Raw genomic sequence first — 19,059 nt, forward strand, 5'->3', positions numbered from 1 at the left:
GAACTACACCCCTAGTTCCCCAAATTTGACCTTTCTGAGCAATTGCATGATACTACACATGGCAAAATTCCAAACCATGAAACTTTCCTCCACTGGGACCAATCCACACAAGGAATGTGATCGCTATGTACTGCAAACATGAATTAATGAAATATAAAACCTAAAAAAATACGACTTTCATGCATCAGTATATTAAGAATATTGTGTAAAATTGTCTTCAGAGTGTATATAAAATACATATGAAACAAGTGAGTTTCATATTTAAGTTGGGTGCCATCCCCAAGATATCTCATATGTATACAAATACTACACACACACACACACACACACACACACACACACACACACACACTAATCTCAAAATGCTTCTGGCCCCAGCATGTTGAATAAGAAGTACTAAGCCTGTAATTTTATCCCGATACTTTGTGCAGTGCTCTTCCTCTCGTGTTTTCCCTTCTTAATCTTTTACTGTCTGTCTTTTCTAGATCACATTCTTTGAATCCCGTCTGCTACGTTTGTAGAATCAATGGGCTCTCCTTCCTTCCTTGCTCTTCCTTCTCCCATTTTTCTAGCTACCATTTGTTCTGATTTGTCAATATCTAATGGTTTCACGTTTCTCTCCAACCCATCATCCAACCTGTGGTGAATCTTAGCACCACAATGAAAGATGCGAAATGCTCTGCTCAGCCCTGTTGTCTCTAGAAACCAGGTAGTGTCTCTGTGAGGACACCTGTGCACTGCAGCTCTGCCACCTTTGAGACGAGTTCCAAGGACCTTAACGCTTGAAGGGCAGCTGATTTTTCCACAGGGTGGTGGTGGTTCCTTTCCTTCAGTACTGACGGTTGCACCCAGAGCCTTCACACTGAGTGACATTCCCGACCCTTCTCCATGTTTTATTTTGAAACAGGCTCTTAAATTGGTAAGTTGCTCAGAGTGGATTTGAACAAACTATCCTCTTGCCTCAGCTTCCAAGACAGCTGGGGTTACAGGTGTGCACAAAGCACCCCCAGCTTCCTTAGTTTTCTTCAAAATGGTGCTCTAATAGTTCACCTGAAAATTATTTTTGAGGCCAACCTAATTATTTCTCATTTGTAAATAATAACAATTTTATCACGATCAATATTGTATATCATTATACCATAGTATTATTTTGTCCTAGAGGGCATTTTTCCCTTTATCTTTAGACTGTAATAATTTTACAAGCTAGTTCTCAGAAATAGTTCTTCTGGTCATTTTACCTACTACCGCTATAACCCCTATTGTTATGATGTTTTTTGTTTGTTTGTTTGTTTTTTGGTACCACGGCCTCACACTTCCCAAGAAGACACTTGTGCCAGTGAGTTATATCCCGGCCCCAGCATAGGCCCTTTCAATCTGCAGATTACATTCCTTTTTTATTTCTGAAACTTTTTATTTACATTCAAGTTTTTAATCTGTTATTTTTCTTTTTCTCTTCATATTCAATAATATGAATATTTCTATTTCACTTTCTCTCAAATACTTTTCATTATCTTACTTCTGGCTTTTTTTTTGGTTTTTCTTCAGCACTTTTTATCTACTTTGGGCACCTTGTCCTCTTGTTTGTCAAATGAAACTTTTTTTACAGAGTTCTAGCAACTCTCATTTCATTTCCTCCTCTTCCTCTTCCTATCGCTGCTGTTGTCAAGTTCTCTAGTTTTTGTTTTGTTTTGGGTTTTTTTGTCTAATTCAGTGTGTTTTTCGTTCCCCCAGTGCATGTTGAAAGATATTTAATCTATACTGATATTTGTGTTACGGTGTTCTTCAACTTCCTGGTTTTTCTACAGAGGAGAGGTCATGAATAAACCATGTTGGCAGGGAAGGATAAAGTGGGAACATTGATGTTTCTTATTCCTGCTTCTCCGAATCATTTCATTCTTTTATTTCTTTTCTTTCCCTTCCTGTTCCCCAGGAACACAACCCTCCCTCCGTCTCCGGCACATTTTCCTGCTCTTGCACATTTTTCATCCAGTCCCTTCTCTCTCTATGACCAGAGCTCACTAGCTCCCTGTCTGTGTTCATGCTCTGGGATTGTACCATTTCACTTTCTCTTTGGGAGTGATTTTATTTGTTGGCTCTCGATATCCTTGTCTCCCTTCCACACTTTCTTCTTGTATTTTATATCTTTTCTCACTTGATTTCTGCATCCATTGGGATGTGGTAGCTTCTGCTGGTCCAAGGGAAATTTATTTTTCCCTGTACATATGGATCATTTGAAGGTTATAGCTTCTCTGTCTCTTAGTAGTGCCAAAGGGGGAGACTGACCAACTGGATGAAGAAATTCCCACACTAATATGTTTTAAAAGTTCCCAACGTGATTCTAATACAAAGCCAAGATGGAGATCTCCCTGTGCTTTTAACGTGTTTTACATATATTTTATCAAAGGCCTTTTGGCTTCCCAGCCTGACTGTCTCATTTTTCTCCTTCCTGAGTTCTTCGTAGACATCTGTTCTTCAGATCTGTATTTGTCAAAACACTCATTCCTCTGCCTCAGCCTCCTGAATGCTGGGATTACAGGCATGCACCACCATACCCAGTATTATTTTATGTTTTAAAGAAAGGAAGTTTAATAACTGCTTCAAAATTAGATTTTGAGTCACGTTCTACCTTCACAGGGTCTTGATTTTCTCATTTGTAAAATAATGATAATACTTCCTAAACTGTTTTTGAGGATTAGATTTATTAATACATATCAAGGGTTTAGAGCAGTGTGTATGATGTACTAAATGCTATTTAATTATGTGATACTTGAGAGAGTGTCCAAGAAGTAGAAGCATGTCCTTAATTCTTGTAAGCTCTTTGTAGTGTCAACTTGATTTCCAGAAAAGGAAATTCCCTTCCCTTTAATAGTGACTGGGAGTGACCTCCCAAAGCACTACTAGGACTAAAAGGAACTTAGGAAACATTCTCTGTAACCAAGTTGAAAAACAAAGTTTGGGCCTAAGCACAGACATCATTTTTCTCTTTGGTCTCCCAGAGACAGAACCCTGTAGAAGGTTTTTACATGTCCCTGAGGCCACTCTCTCCTCCTGCCTCTTCCTTACCCACCAGGGTGTGATCTCCTGCATATAAGAAAAGTTATAGTACAAATAATTTGTGTAAATTGTCATACTTTTATTATATTGTACTCTGTTGAATACTCTTGCAGAAAAGACCAGAATGCAAAGCTCCACCATAGCAATTAAAATAATAAAAACTATCCTCTGACGACTGCTTCTAAAACTAACAGGCAGCTTCTAATTGGTCTATAAAGGTTGACAAAATAGTTTCTGAAGGAAATGACTTTCGTTCCCAATAAGTTTTCTTGAATAACTAAATTATCCTGGAGCCTGCAATGTTGACCCTGAACTGAATTCTTCTGAGGCAGAGCTCTATTTCTCCATACTAGGAGACCTTACAAATTAAGTCTCCAGGTGACCATTATTGCTTCATATGTGGTTTATCCAATAAAATTTTTATTTGGTCATAAATCTGCAGTGTAGGTAGGGATCAGTGAGAAATGCTCATGTCTGCTCTAAATAGGACCAACAGGGCAGCCAGCTGAAGGATGGAAGTTACATGTCCAAAATGGCCCACTGATGAGGCTGGAGACTTGGGGCTGGCTTCAGTTTGGGGGTTTGGCCAGATGCCAAACTGGCTCTCCACGCAGACCTCTTCATGCGTCTTGGGCTTGCATATGGTGGCAGTGGTCCAAGGGTCAATATCCCAGAGAGAGAGGAGAAACTGTGTTACTTTCTTATGCTCTGCTTTGGAAATTCCATAACTCAGTCACACCCAACTGGTCCTGTTCAAATCAAGGTATGAACACTGACTGTATTTCTCAGTGGGAGGAATGGCAAAGAACTTATGGACCTATTTGTAAGCTAACATATTAAGAAAATCTAAATAGTATTTTAGGAATAATCATCACTCCCCTCTTGTGCTATGTGGCATAAGTAATCAGTAGTGAAAGATTACAGCATATAAGGATGAGACTCAGTTCCTTTGGATATGACAATATCATTTTATGTTTCCAGTCTGGATCTGACCAGTGTTGACCTCCTCACAGATTCCCACAGGTCAGCTAAGATCGCTGTTTGGAAGTTAGCAGACATTTCACATCTCTGAAACATTATGCACGATACCAAATTTTGGATACCTCATTCTTCCTTGGCCTTTCAATTCTCAATAAACAACTCCATCCTTCCAGTTGCTTAGAACAAAAGATGTAATTGTTACCTGTTTCCCATTTGCCTTCCTCCTTCATCACTTTGTCGTTGATGGAACGTCATCATTTTGATGACACCTTTCCTGGCCATGCTACCTGTGTGCCCCCCACATTTCCTACACCCCTTCCCTATGCTGTTTTTCTCCTTGGCACCAGGAAACTCATCTATCTTTCTCTCCTTTTAAAATTTCCTTTCTCTCACTGTGTTGTAAATTCTGTAATGGTAGGACTTTCTCCCTAAGTTGGTCCTCTTCACAGACAAATTGTTAGAACCTGGAACTGTGCCTCACCTGAGGATTGTTCAATGAGTAAGTGAATGGATTCGGTGTGCATTCTTTGGCAACGAGCACAGAGAAAGGATTAGAGGTAGAGAGATTGGAAGACTGTGAATAACTTATTCAAATTTAGATAGAAACTGAAAAGAACCAGCAGAGCTGTATTTTGTCTTACTTCCTCAAGCTCCAGGCTAGACTAGTTTTAAATGTATTTTCTGGTATGTAGGCTGAACCTAGATAAAATATCTATGCCTATATCTGTTTCCTATGGCGGTTTTCTCCATGTGGCCATCAGAAAAGTGAGCTGAGGGGGCCTGGCAGAGAAAATAGGCTTCCAATAAGCTGTGGAGCAAAAAGCACGCTCTTAATTGCCTCCATCTTTTTTATTCATCCTTCTAAGCCAGAGATTTTATCTCCAGTCAGCTTCCCTTTGAAATCAAGCGATATCTCCAACAATGAGAGAAGGAAATCAATCATTTGATGAAAATTATACCTATTACTGAAGAATTTAGTTCAGCTTAGAAATTAGAATAAATGCTTTCATGAGTTACACAGAATCCTGAAATATAGACACTCAATAGGAGAGAGAAAAATGACAAGCTCAGAGGAGAAGAAGCACCCAGGAAGCCTTCAACCAATGGCACATGTAGTGTGTTGCCTTGGTAGAGGCCAATGCCAGGCCTTTTTCTTTGAGTCTGTGAAAATGTCTCTGGACAGGTGTCTGGTGCCTTTATGTCCAAGGGAAGAGACATATATTATTTTACAACTGTCTTAAAGAAAGTCAATGCAGATGTGGTCTTCAGGTCCCCAAGCTTTCTGCCTTCCTCTGGTTACCAAAATTTCACCCAAATGTTTAAAAGCAAACAATATTAAAGGGGAAGGGACATTAGAAATCATTTATTTTGGAGAGGGAAATTAAGATCCAGAAATAGGAAGTGACTCTAACTCATGCTGGCTTCGAACCGAACTTGTCTGAGTAATTTGCATTTTTCTCTACCAGTTCCTATTGATTCTTACTCCCTTTCCTCGTGGGAATCCATATTAGGGGTTAGGATACCTTCCTTAAAACTACCTTGTCTCAACTTTGCAGTCCCACCTCCTGATGTACTGCAGAATACCCCTCCAGGTGACCAGAGAACCCCAGCAGCGCTTAAGACAATCTGCTCGGGAGAGATGACCCATAGGGAAAAGGAAAATAACAGGTATTTAGTTTTTCTGCTCAGGCACTATGTGAAAAACTGCTTTTCCCAGTGGTGGTAAATATTGAACTACCAAGGCCGAATTCATCTGAAATTCCATGCACAATGTATTGTTTCCAAGTTGTCCTTGGTTAGCACAGGTCCTTGCTTCGGTGATTAACAAATAAAAGAAGAAAAAGAAACCTCAAGCATTCAGCACACATTTACAAGAAAAAAGCTTTTATTTCCAAGGGAAAATAAATGGGAGCATAGCTCTGACAGAGATCTCACTGGTCCCCTAACAAAGGTAACAGTAGGTAGGAAAAGGTTTCAGTTTGAGAAACCAAAAGGAACTGGGGAGAGAAGAGGGGGATCTGATCCACTCACGATAGAGTGACGGGTGTTTTTATGGGGCACTGTGATCATCTGAGGTCCCATCCATTATCTCACTCCTGGCACCAGGAAACTCATCTATCTTTCTCTCCTTTTAAAATTTCCTTTCAATCATCATTATCTCACTCCTGCCTTCGTAGCTCTGGAGGAGTCCTCAAGATGTGAAGAGAATCATCTCCCTGGAAAGGATTATCTCATCCAGGCTGTCTCGGTCATGTGACGCTATGCTGAATCCAAGGACTGCAGGTTTGGGACATCTGAGACTTCTGGGCACAGCTGAACATCCCTGTAAATGTTTTATCTTAGTGTCCACAGTCTTGAAGGAGGATGAGATTGAAAGGGTTTTGGCCCAGACAGGGACACTATAGCCAGGAAAGCCTCAAGCAGAAGCAGGAAGACTCTATCTCCCCCTCCCCTAGGAATTTACTTGTGACTCCATCTTCCCGCCTCTGGAAATTTACATATGGCACCTAACCTAGGACAATGGGCTACCTGTGCATCCCTCATCCCCTCCTTAGGTTCCACCCCAAACCGAGGCTATTTATATACCCCCACGCCATGTGTCCGCCGGAGAGATCGCTGGACGCCAGCCATGGGCGGTGCTGGTCATCTCTCTCCATGTTCTCAGAATAAAGGCCGCTTTTTGTTTTATACTTCTCATCTTTTGCAAATATTTTTCATCTTTTGGAAATAATCCTGTCAGAGATAGGCTAGGTAGATTTAGAAGTAATAACTTTATTTTGCCAATTTAGACATTTCCTAGAAGACTGACATATTTATATGCAGAGCTGAGAAAGATTTGACTCAGAATTTTACAAAAGAAAAGTTGAGTTTTCTCCTAGTCTTATTTACCTATTGGGCATCTGTAGCCCCAAGTGAAGAGTTATGGCTTTTAGCAAAAACCACTTTTAAGTCCCTACTGGCTTCAAGAAAACACAAGTCAGGCTGTTACAGGCAGCTGAGTTAGTTAGAAGTATTATAGGCAGTCAGACAAGGCTGGGCCCCCAAAGGAGCCAGAGCACAAGACCAGATACCTTGCAGCTCTGGGGGAGACAGATACTTCCCACTGTGCGTGAGATCTCAAGACAAACAGCAAAACTAATGCAACCACACCCTAAGTATAAATATCAGGGATCAATATTCTAAATAGGTAGGGGTCACCTTGAGCAAGCCAGGAGTCACCATCCCAACCCCCCTACAGGAAGAGTCACTGCTCCTTAAGCAGGCCTGCCTTCCCGGTGACTTGCTTTCCTATTTGTCCCTGATTTGGTTAATTTTACCTGAACAATTAATCTTATTGGTTGACTATAATTCCGTCCCACCTCAAACCCATCTGCCTTGCGCCTTCTCATGTTTTCCCCACGTTGGACCCATCTCACTCGTGGTTTTGCTCTATAAAAGACTCTAGAAAAGATGGAGCCTTTGGCAATCCACTCGGGACCATTCTATCTCTCTCTCAAACAGAAGTTTTCTTTCTCTCAATACATATTCTGCTCTTAACCTCCATTGTTCCGAAAATTCATCCTTTGATTTTAGAGAACACGAACTCATACTGGACATGTACAAGGTTGGGAGTTTTGTTCCCCTATATTGGTGCTTTTGATGAGCAACAGTTTAAAGGCCCAGGACTTTGTTTTCTTTCCCTACGCTGGTCTCTGTGTCAAAATAAAGCCCAAGGAAGACTGATTTCATGACACTAATGAGGTAAAAATAAAAAGCCATCTCTCGATACAGCAGACAATAAAGGACTAAAGTAATAATCATACAGCTCTTTCATGCTATGAAGTGCCCACTTACACACCAAATAAAGTCAAATACATAAATCGGCTGCCCTGGGCCGGGAAATTGAGTGTACGATCTGCAAAGTGTGAAGGCGGCCCCAGAGGTCAGTTTGGACTGATAATTGTTTGTGCTAATTTAGTAGGAAGGATAATAATACTAATAATGAACTTTCAGATTCTGCCAATTTTATTGTCTAAAACACAGAAACTCAGGAACAAAATTGGGAGTATCCTATTTTCTTCTTGCCCAAAGAAGGTTAAAGGAAGCAATCCACTCTCTGAATTAGAAGGAAGCTGTAGGTGCTCCCTGGGTCCTACCTGGCAGAAGGGCGCCTGGCTAGTCCTAGCTGAGAGGAGCTTAGATTCTTGTTTTGCCTTTCAAGCTGGAAAGAAGCCTTTCTCAGCAGCCAAGTAGAAGGTGGAATAAAGTCTCAGTGAGTATTTCCCTTTTGTTTATTTTTTATTAGAACATTTGTGATACACAAGGAGTGTGTCACATGGTGTGGAGTTCATACATATGCAGCACATCTTAATCCTATTTCCCCTTCCCCACCCCTTTCTTCATCCCTAGACCTGCCCCCCATCTGTAAAAACTCTACCTCCCTATTTCTTACAATAGGTTTTCTTGGGTTTTTTTTTCTCTCTCTCTCTATTTACACTTTTGGTTTCTTACATATTTCCTGTGGTTTCTGTCTGATATTCATGTCATGGAAACTGTGTTTTTGCACAGGAGAAACAATTAAAATTCTCTCAAAAGAGAGCTAAGGGGAAATTTTCCTTTTCCATATCCTAGACAGTATATAACATTCAAAAGTCTCACAGGAGAAAATTTTAGGGGAAAGAGCAAAAAGTAACAGGACACAGATGTTTTCTTTTTTAAAAAAAGGACAATAGCAATATATAAAAGAACCCAGAATTAAAGACCAAGACAGTTCAGGCTATTATGATGCAAACTGCTCTGAAAACAGCATTCTCATTACATCTGTGTTTTGCTAAAGGAATTTTAATGCTGTCACTCACTAAGCAGTCTGACCAGCTCACTGTTTATTGTTTGTGCTAATACATTTTGTGGGCAGTGGATTAGTTTCATTGTAGTCCCCAGGGGCAAGAATGATAAAAATATTCAGATGATGATAATGGATAAGAAAGTACCCTACTGCTGGTTGTTTCAGACACAAAATTACAGGATTTTTTAAAAAATGTATGTTACCTTTTCAGGTTTTACCATGTCCACAGTACCAGTCCTCAGTTACACTACTGCTCTTTCCAAACAATGCAGTATCTCCTGCATATTCTTTTTCCTAGAATTTCCTAAAATTGCAGATAAGCTAGACAAATGCACATTAATCAACTTGATTTCTTTACAAATAGTGGATTTACTTGAGGGGAAATGAAATAACACAATATTAATAAAAAAAAAATTCTTGGTTCAAGGTGACAAGAAGTGTGAAGATTCTGGATTTGGAAACTAATCAAGATTTTGGGAAGAGGAACTCTGGGCTGCCCAGGGTTGAGTTTCTGTGTCTTAGCAGGATAAAGCACTACTTACCGCACAGCCGGTACAAAGCTTCCTGTCATGGAAAGAAAGGAAAACTTGGCAGGAACCAATGGCCTCATTAGATCCTGTCTCCTCTCCTGCAGTAGTCTTCAGAAAACACAAATGTGCAGACATTCTGAGAGCTAATGAAGTAATTATCTGTTCTCAGCTATCAGTGTGGAGCCATTTTAGTTTTAGATTAAATTTGGATGAATCAGGGCTCCTGCTGACCTTTCAACACTCACTGGCTTCCAACCATTTCAAGAGCATGAAGACTTACAGATGCCTCAGCAACCTTGATAACAGACAGCAACAGATCGCTCCTCTTTTTCTGTGCTGGAAAAACACCAGTAAGGTAAGGTAGGAAGGAAGTACTTGTAAACACCACAGTGGTCCTTGTAAATCACTCTTTTTCCAAACTGAAGAGCAAAATGATCTTTGAAAATGTTCTCAGTGTTTGGTTGTTTCTGCAATCAACAAAATATAGACCTTTCCAGCCAATGAACATCCGTAAAGCAAGAAAGGTCAACATGAAACTTCAAATGGAATTTTCTTGTCCCTCCCTAAAGAATACCGCAGGAGAGAATTTTTTCTGTTTCATGGAGAACATGAAGCCACCGTGTGGGAAAGAGAGCACTGGCCCCAAACCAATGACTTTGTAAGATGTCAGGTAACATAGACGGAGCACCACGCATGCAGAGCAGATGACCCAGAAATGTGATACTTCCTATTAATCTTCTCATATTAATTCCCATAAAGAAAGCTTGTTTTCATAAAGGAATATGTATATTCTTCCTTGGCTTCCTTTGAGAGCCAACATGTCTGAGCATTCTAACAAATTACTAAAATAAACCAGAGGTGGATTTGGAGACACCATGAAATAAGTGTTCAGAATGGACATGGTATGTCTATAGCACACACACCCCTCATGTATGTATACTGTACATAAATATGTATGTACAGATAGCATTAACTGAAAAGAATTAAACTTGCTACTAAGTAGATACTTTGTACTGCTTCGAGATGGAGATTTGGATTATTAGTATGAGCCTCTGATAATAAGATTCTGAAAGTCCCTAACATATAAACAAGTTAGTATTCATAGCCTCAGGGTAAAGCAATGACATTTAGCATCACAGAGAAGTAAAGGTTAAATCCAACTGAAAAAACCCTGGGCTAGAAGGTAAGCTCATTACCCCAATGTAAAATACAGTTTCATACTTTCTGAAGTTGAGAGCCAACAAGACCTAAAGCGAAATGGAGAGAAACTATAAGAAGAACACCATCAGGTAGTGCACATTATTTTAAATTTGAGTAATATAAATACTTCTGGTTTTGATAACTGGGTTGTTGTTATGCAAAATGTTGATGTACGGAGAGCTAGGTTAAAGATATGTAGAGTGTTCATTTTCATATCTTTTCATAAGTTGAAATAACTAACTTCAAAATAAAATGTTAAAATATGCCACAAGACTTAAAAAAAAAGAGTTAACTCACATGTACACAGACATGGTGTGTGTAAACTTGTCTCTCTTTTCAAGCCAATGTTTGTGACCACCATCATTATTTGTACAATGCTGAATGTTCTCTGGGAACTCAATAGCTATTACTAATAAAAACTTCAAGACATCCCTTTGAATTCGTTTAGATTGAAATGACACAAAATTTAAACAAGAAAGAAGCAATTCATCAAGAACACAGTGTATCCAGAGTCCAAGACAGAAAAGGTAAATACATTCTAAGTATGTATTTTATTGGCATCTTGTAGATCATCATTTTATCCAAAAAGAGATGGAATTTGGTGACTTTGAACTTTATCTTCTTTTGCATGGTCTTTATATATTAAGCCACATTTTTTTTGTTAGTATAGGGACTGAAGTCCTAGATTTTATCCTGAACTACATTCTCCAACCTTTTTATGCTTTATTTTGAGACAGGGTCTTGCTGAATCACTAATTTGCTTAGGCTAGGCTTGAATTTGTAATTCATGTGCCTAAACCTAAGACATGCCTGAGATTACAGGTGTGTGCACTACATTTAGCCATATTTTTGAAACATTGTTGATTCCATGATTTTCCATGCCTTAATATAGTAAATCTGGTTAAATCCTAGTCATATAAAAAAATCACGTTTTGGACAGAAAGCAATTATGAATTGTACTATCAGACCGGTGGCTTTGGCCAACATTGTGCCATTAAATTATTTAGCTTTCAGGAGAGCTATGTTTAAAAGAAGTTATATCTTTGGATTTACTAAATATGTCCTTTTTAGCATAAGAACTTAATTAGAACTTAATTCACAGGAAAGGACAATTAAGAAATTCAGCACTGCTGAGTTATATTTTTTATGAAATTAGGCACCTCTAAGTAAATTTTATTTACTGCTAAGTCAAATTTGCCTCTAAAAAGTCATTTACTTTTAAAATTTGGATTTTAATATAAAATTTATATTAAAATTGATAAGCTGAAGAGCTTTCCATAGACTACGTAAACTATCTGAGCCTTATTTCCCAGGGAAATATGTAATCCTTAACCTCACAAACGGCAAAAAAGAAATAGGGACAGGAAGTAGGCTAAGATCACAAAGTACTCAAGTATTTCATTTTAAACTAGCCTGAAAATCATCTTTTCTGGTGATAATGGGCATAACTATAATTGCAGGAAGTATTTTGTCCTTCTCAACCCAAAATGACATTGTAAAGTGATTAACTACCTCAGTTTTCATTTATCAGTGAGGCTACTAACATACATGCTATCTACTCCCTGTTTCAGGGTTTATTTGTTTGTTTTGGTTTGAATTGTTTTGAGTGAGGGTCTTGCTATTCACAAAAGGGAAGACCAATGCTGTTGAGAAAGGAGAATTTAACTAAAAGAGCTAATTTTAAAGTAATATATAAAGTTCAGGCTGATCTTGAACTCAGTAGGTATCCCAGGCTGACCTGGACCTTATAAAGATTCTCTTGCCTCAGCCTCCTGTTTGTTGGAATTATAAGTATGTGTCATGATGCCCAGCTCATTCATGTTTTGAACAGAGTAAGATCTTATGAAAAGTTGACTACTCTGAGCTGTTCATGGTACTAGTCTCTGCACTGTGTAGGTTCTACAAATTAAGAAAGGAAATAATATATAAGGAGGGGAAGCCAGATATTTCCTGACCTATGTACACTTTAAATTATTGATTTTCCTCTCCTGAATAAGGAAGGGATGTGAGTGGCTTGACTTAACCTCATAAAAATCTATATCTAGTTACTTTCTTGTTTCTGGGATAAATATCCAATGCACACAAGGTAAAGGAGGAAGGTTTATTTCAGCTCACAGTTTGTAGAGGTTTCAGTACATACTCGGCTGCTCCCAAGCCAGGTCAAGGGACTCGGCAGAGAAGAAACAGTCTGTGGCAGGGCAGGCAGGAAGCAGTGAAGCAGTTCCAAGCATGTGTTTCCGGGCAGCAAGACTTCTGGGTGGTGCCACCAAAAGTGGGCTTCTGTCTTCAGTAAATCCAATCAGTCATGTGCAAAAATATGCTAATTCCAAACAGGAACTAAACAGTACCGTACACCCTTAATCCCAGTGTAGATATATTAAGCTTCATAAAGCTATGCGTGTATGCTTTGTGGTGGGGAGGACATCTAGATACCAGGCCTAACAATCTCCTAAACTGCAAATTCCACTAGTTTAATAAAAAACCACTCTCTGTATCATTTTAGAAACTTCTTAGCAGTTGACTTTCCATCTAGCATTACTATTTCTTTTTTCTTTTGTGACACTAGGAGTTTAACCCAGGGCTTTTTCATGAATTACATCCTATATCCCAGTTTTGTTTATTTTTTTAAATTTTATTCAAGGAGAAAAAAGAAAAAAAAAACAGAAAAAGGGTACAAGTTATACAGAATTTCAGAAAAAATAAACAGTAGGAATCATTAGTTAATTACATATTGTCATCTTAGAAATAGTTGTTGAAGTTACAAAATTAAAGCATATAGAGTGGACTTTCAAACAGTGAGACTGCAAACAGTTTTGTTCAATAATCCAACCAAACTCAGTAATATGGTTATCTATATTATACACTTAAATATATATGCAGTTATATCTTTTAGAGAACTTTCTTTTCCTTTCTTTTGTTCAAAGACAATTACACATTTTGGGTTTTATTACTCCCACAGTTCTTATTACTTTTTTCTTTTTTTTGAAGAAAGTAAAACCAAATGTGACATACCAGGAAAGAGTCAGTCAAATCAAAAGGATGGACATAATACATAATGTAAAAACAAAATACAAGGTGATCAACAATGGTTACCATAATGCCTCTTGTTATCTTAAAAAGAATTGCCTATATCATCAGTTATAATAAAATTGAACAAAACAGTAAAGCATAAGACCACTAAAACCAAAACATTGGAGACATTAGAGGACTTCAAAAGAAGATAATAGTCAACCAGAATGGGCATCACAATGGATCTTATTGTCTTCATAGTTGTTGCCTAGACTTTCAAATTTGGTACTATCTAGCATAACAGAATAGAGGAAAGTCAGTCAAAACAAGATGGTGAGAGCAATACAGAGTTTCAAATCAAGTTAATAGGAAATCAAAGTGGGTTACTATAATATATCCTGCTATTTTTTATTTATTTTTCCCTTAATTAAAAGGATAAAAATGTAAAAGTAGATAATAAAAAGGAGATTGAGATAAAAAAGAGTGCACAACAACAAAACAGTGCAGGTCAAAACATAGCCATTTAAGCAAAATAGTGTTTCACCACAAGATAATCTCGATATAATAGTAGTTACCATAGTGTTTCTTCCCTTAAAATCTTTGGGTATAACTTCGTATACTGTAGCATCAAACGTATCAAGACAATGTAAAACCATTCAAGAGAATGACAGTAATACAGGGTATTGAGAATCAACTATCAGAAAATGAACAATGGTTTCTGTATAATCTCCTTGTCTATAAAAGTTTTTGTTTATATTATCACATATAATAAAATCCAATAAGATACAACCTCTTTAGACCAATGGAGACAGAAGAACAAAAGCTTGATGAGACTTCAAAACAAGATGATACTAAATCAGTATTACCTATTAAGACGTCATTTTCTCCAAAATAGCTGTTCCTATCATCCAATTTTCTCTGCCTCATTTCTGTTGAGCTCTTTTTCTGTCATTAGTTGTCAGTTTGTCTTCTTCATTTTGTTTTCTGCTCCATTCATTGTGGGCTCTCTGCCATTATTTCTGGATTCTTCGTATTTTTCTTTTTTAGAATATCCTGCAGTATTCTCTGTAGAGTTGAATTGATGGTTGCAAATTTCCCTAGTTCCTCTTTATCCTGGAAGCACCTTGTTTTTCCATCAATTTCTAGGGACAGTTGTGCAGGATATATCAATCTTGGCTGGAGGTTATTATCTTTCAAAGCTTGAATTATTTCCCCCCACACTCTTCGCGATTTGATGGTTTGTGGCGAGAAGTCTGCTGTAATTCTGATGATTGCTCCCTTGTAAGTGATCTGTTTCTTGTCTCTGATGGCTTTTAATATTCTGTTCTTATATTGGATTTCTGGAATTTTGATTACTATATGCCTGGGTGTAGCTCTGTTTGGGTTGTAGGTGGCTAGGGTCCTGTATGCCTGATACATCTGAGTATCTTTACCTTTTGCTAAATTAGGGAAATTCTCCTGGATTATTTCTGTGAATAGCTTTTGTAGTTCATTTGTTTGAGTCCCTACTTCTTCTTTTATGTTCTTAATTCTTAAGTTATAGCTCCTCTTGTCATCTCCTAGTCTTTGTATTATTGCTGTTTGTTTTCTTGTTATTTTTAAGAAGTTTTTCATTTCATGCTCCCACCTTACAAATCTGTCCTCCAGTTCTGATGATCTATCTTTAGTTTCTTTCAAGCTGTTATGCCAGTTTTCAATAGAGTTTTTAGTTTCCTGGTAATCTCTGTGAACCTGCTTCACGTATTCTATGTTTACTCTATTTTCTCCACCAAACAATTCTTCACTTTTTTTCTGTTCTTCCGTTCCACCATCTGTTTTTTCTTGGGTGGTGCTTAGCATTTCTCTAACTATTCTACTTATTTCTTGCTTTATTTCATTAAATACTTCATTTTTGAACTCGTCTATGAGGCTCCGGAGATACCGCTTTATGTCTATTGGTGCTGTGTCTGATATTGCATGTTTTCTGTCTTCATTCTCTTTTGCTTTTACCTTTCCTGGATCAGTGTTCTCAGGATTGGGGACCGAGGACCCTTTCTTGTTGCTCCCTTTTCCCATACTTTCCCATACTTTTTGTTCCTTCCATACAAGCGTATGTAGGAGGCTCAGTTTTTTTTTTTCCTCTTTGTCTGTTGCAGTTTGTTTGAATCCGCCGGCTAGATGTTCCTGCCCAGTGCAGTGTACTAGGGAGACACAGACCTGGGCAGCCTCTGCTGGGCCCGCCCCTCCAGGTCAACCTACTGAATGTTTCACTGCTAGGGTGCACCACCAGGCACAGGGACCTGATTTAGGCTAGCCTACAGGATCTTAGTCCGAGGCGTCACCAGGCCAAGCGCTCCCCACCACTCCCGCTTGAAAGGGGAATATGCAACTAAAGTCACTGCAGGGCTGTGTTCCTGCTAGTCTGCCCATTCCCAGAATGTCCTCTGTTGGAGCCTCCTAATCTATGAAAGGGTCCCCATTTCTCTCACTCACCGCAGGTCGATGCAGGGCTCCCCGCCAGTCCTGCTCTCAACACTGTTTGGTTCATCAATTCCAGCTCTCAGAGCTTTCACGTGCCTCTCTCCCTGCTGTGTGGATTGGGATGCAGTATCGGCAGCAGGAAATTCAAATCGTGGTTTTCAATGGCGCGGGATCCAGCTTCCGCAATGAGATTTTATCTGTTCCTGTTATAGCATCAGGATTGCATTTCCAGTTGGTTTCTGTCAGCTTACTTTGTTCCTGGGTCAGCAAGGTACATCTCCCCTCGCGTAGGACTCCTCACACGGCACCGCTCCTGGATTCTGAGCTGGTAATCTCAGAGAGCCTCCATGGCTGCTGTTATTTGTCCGCCATGTTCTCCTGGATCAGTTTTGTTTATTTTTAACGAGGTCTTTAAAATGGCCTCAGATCTCAAAGTTGTGATCCCAGCCTCCCAGATTTCAGGCTTCATCAGACTTCTTTATGCTTGTTTTTGCAGACTCCTTTCTTTATCTTGGATGGAAGACTTGCTCTGAGGAGATATTAAACAGATACGATGCTGAATGCTTTTATCTAACCAAAAATGAAATTTAGCTATTATAGCAATAGTGTTTATTTTGTTTAATCAATTTGATGAGTATGGCTTCACAAAAATGTATTCTAAATCAAGCTTCCCTGGATACCCAGACTTTTAAAATGAGTACTATTTTCATATTCAAAGAAAAATAACAACAGACCTAAAAATACTAGATTTCCTTCCTTATCATCCTAGTTAAAGCTCTCTTAAATCTCCATGAGATTTTAAACAAAATAAGCAAACGTAAATGAACTGCCCGACTAACCTTAACCTTCACATGGTTAGGATGATAGATAATGGTATTTTCAGGCTTATAGTGTGCATTTCCTTTGTAGGAACTAGTAAATAACAAGCCAAGGGAGGAGAGGTACAAAGCTCTGGGAAACCTTGCGTGTGAACTTGAGTGAGGCTTCACTCTTTGGTTTTAGGTTATCTCTGAAGTAAAGGTACTAAATTCCCAGGCCTTTTCCAAGACAGGCAATGAAGTGACAAGGGCAGAAACATGGAACGTCTGCTGATGACATTAGAGTGAGAAAGTTGAAGATCAAAAAGTGGTTTCCTGCTCATAAGCTACAGTCAGGCAGAAATACTGAGAATCAGAAATATTCACTGTTTCCCAATACCTGATGTGGTAATAAGTGAGAAGCTTAGAAAAGAAAATGGTCTATAATGAAGAAATATGTAAATACAACCCTGGTTAATTGTTAATGTGAAAGATAAGTTATGAACTTAGCTGAGCGTTATTTTTTCAAAATAAAGTTATCTATCTTGATTTAAAGTAGAAACAAAGAGTCATTATGGTGGCATTGGTTAAAAAGAAAATTTCTCAAACTCACCACTACTGTTATTTTGGACCCACTGATTCTTTGTTACAAAGTACTGTCTTTATACATGGTAGGTGTTTTTAGGCATCTCTGGCTTTGCCTTCTAGTACCTACTACATGTTAATAGAACTTTCTGCTGTGGTGTGACAATTGGAAAAGGTCTTCATGCATTGGTGAAGGCCCCAGGGGACAAAATTGTGCCTACTGGAAACCACGGGTAGGAAGGCTAACAGTCACTTAAGATATATGAAAAGACCTTTGTTCTTTAGTCTTTGTGTAAAACTCTCAGGCCCAAATATCTGAGGCTTTGACTTAGTTGATCAGTAACATCAAAAGCTTCTCATTTGAGGAGTTATCACTGTTTGCCAGCATTCAGAGACATGAATATGTGAGTACAGTTGTGCTCACTTATTAATAGGGCTGTCTTCTGAGGAAGGTATCCATATGCAATTTCATCACAGGGCAAACACCATAGAGTGCAGTTACATGCATAAGAAGGTCATGAGATCACGAGGTAACTACTTTTATGAGACCACAGTCATATCATTATGCAATGCATTGAATATCTGGAGAAGCAAAGATGTTCCTTGGCAGGGGGTTCACACCCTGTTATGCTGCATATTGGCTCCTCGTAGGGTGTGGGCACACAATACACTCTCAGTGAGTGAATGAATGATTGAATGAAGGAGGGAATGAGAAGATACAACAGGAAACTGATGTAAGGAGACAGGAATTTTTTCCATGGCTGTTGCTATGTTCTGTACCAGGGCTCCCTTTCCTACATGAAGTACTGCAAGGAACATTTTAGTGATCAAAGACTGCATTTGATTCTAAAAGAAAACCCCACTGAGCTTCTGAAATGGTACTGAAAGGGCTAGGAATCCAGTGTGACACTTTGGGTTTTTCATCCATTGGTTTGCAATAAATAATGCTTCAAGGTTGAGAATGAATTCAACATAGTGGCCTCTAGAATGCATTGTATCCCAGGGAGCACAGGACTTGACTATGGTATTGTCCCTGTCTCTTTATGGTTTGGGGAAGAAGAGTTTAAAAATGGGTCAGCAAGCAGTATTATAAGATGCAAGTGTCTCATTGAACGCTCCCATTCAGGCTGCATTTCAGTTTCCAGGGCTGTCTGATGCCTTTAAATTCTTTTCCCAGAGTGGTAATTCAATATACCATTTTCTATTGTGGTTGGCAAACATTGCCTAAATAACTTCTTTTATGACGCTGAAACTTGACCTTGTAAAATTGTTTTTGGAAAATTCTTCTTAAGTCTGAAATCATTTGGCTTTCAGTTTGCAAATATCATCTTTAGGTAGTACAAATAAACAAACTTCTGACAAAACACCCCTAATGTCAATGGGTTCCAACTTTTCCAAAAGAACAAAGTTGGGGCCTGAAGGAGGCTGGGGATGGGCAGCTGATAATGTTTCAATTGTGTGGGGTGTGTTTTCCTGCTGCAGAAGTGAGCAGAATATCCCCAGTGGTCCCAATTACCATGGCCCTTCATTACTGGGTCCTGCCGGCACCTCCTCTCTTCTGGAAGGAAAATGCTTGCTCACAATGCTATTCACAGCAAGGCTGTTTGGCTCCCACTGA

This window comes from Cavia porcellus, unplaced genomic scaffold, assembly GCF_034190915.1.
Source record: "Cavia porcellus strain 051 isolate PalLab524CR breed Dunkin Hartley unplaced genomic scaffold, mCavPor4.1 scaffold_7, whole genome shotgun sequence".
NCBI lineage: Eukaryota > Metazoa > Chordata > Mammalia > Rodentia > Caviidae > Cavia > Cavia porcellus.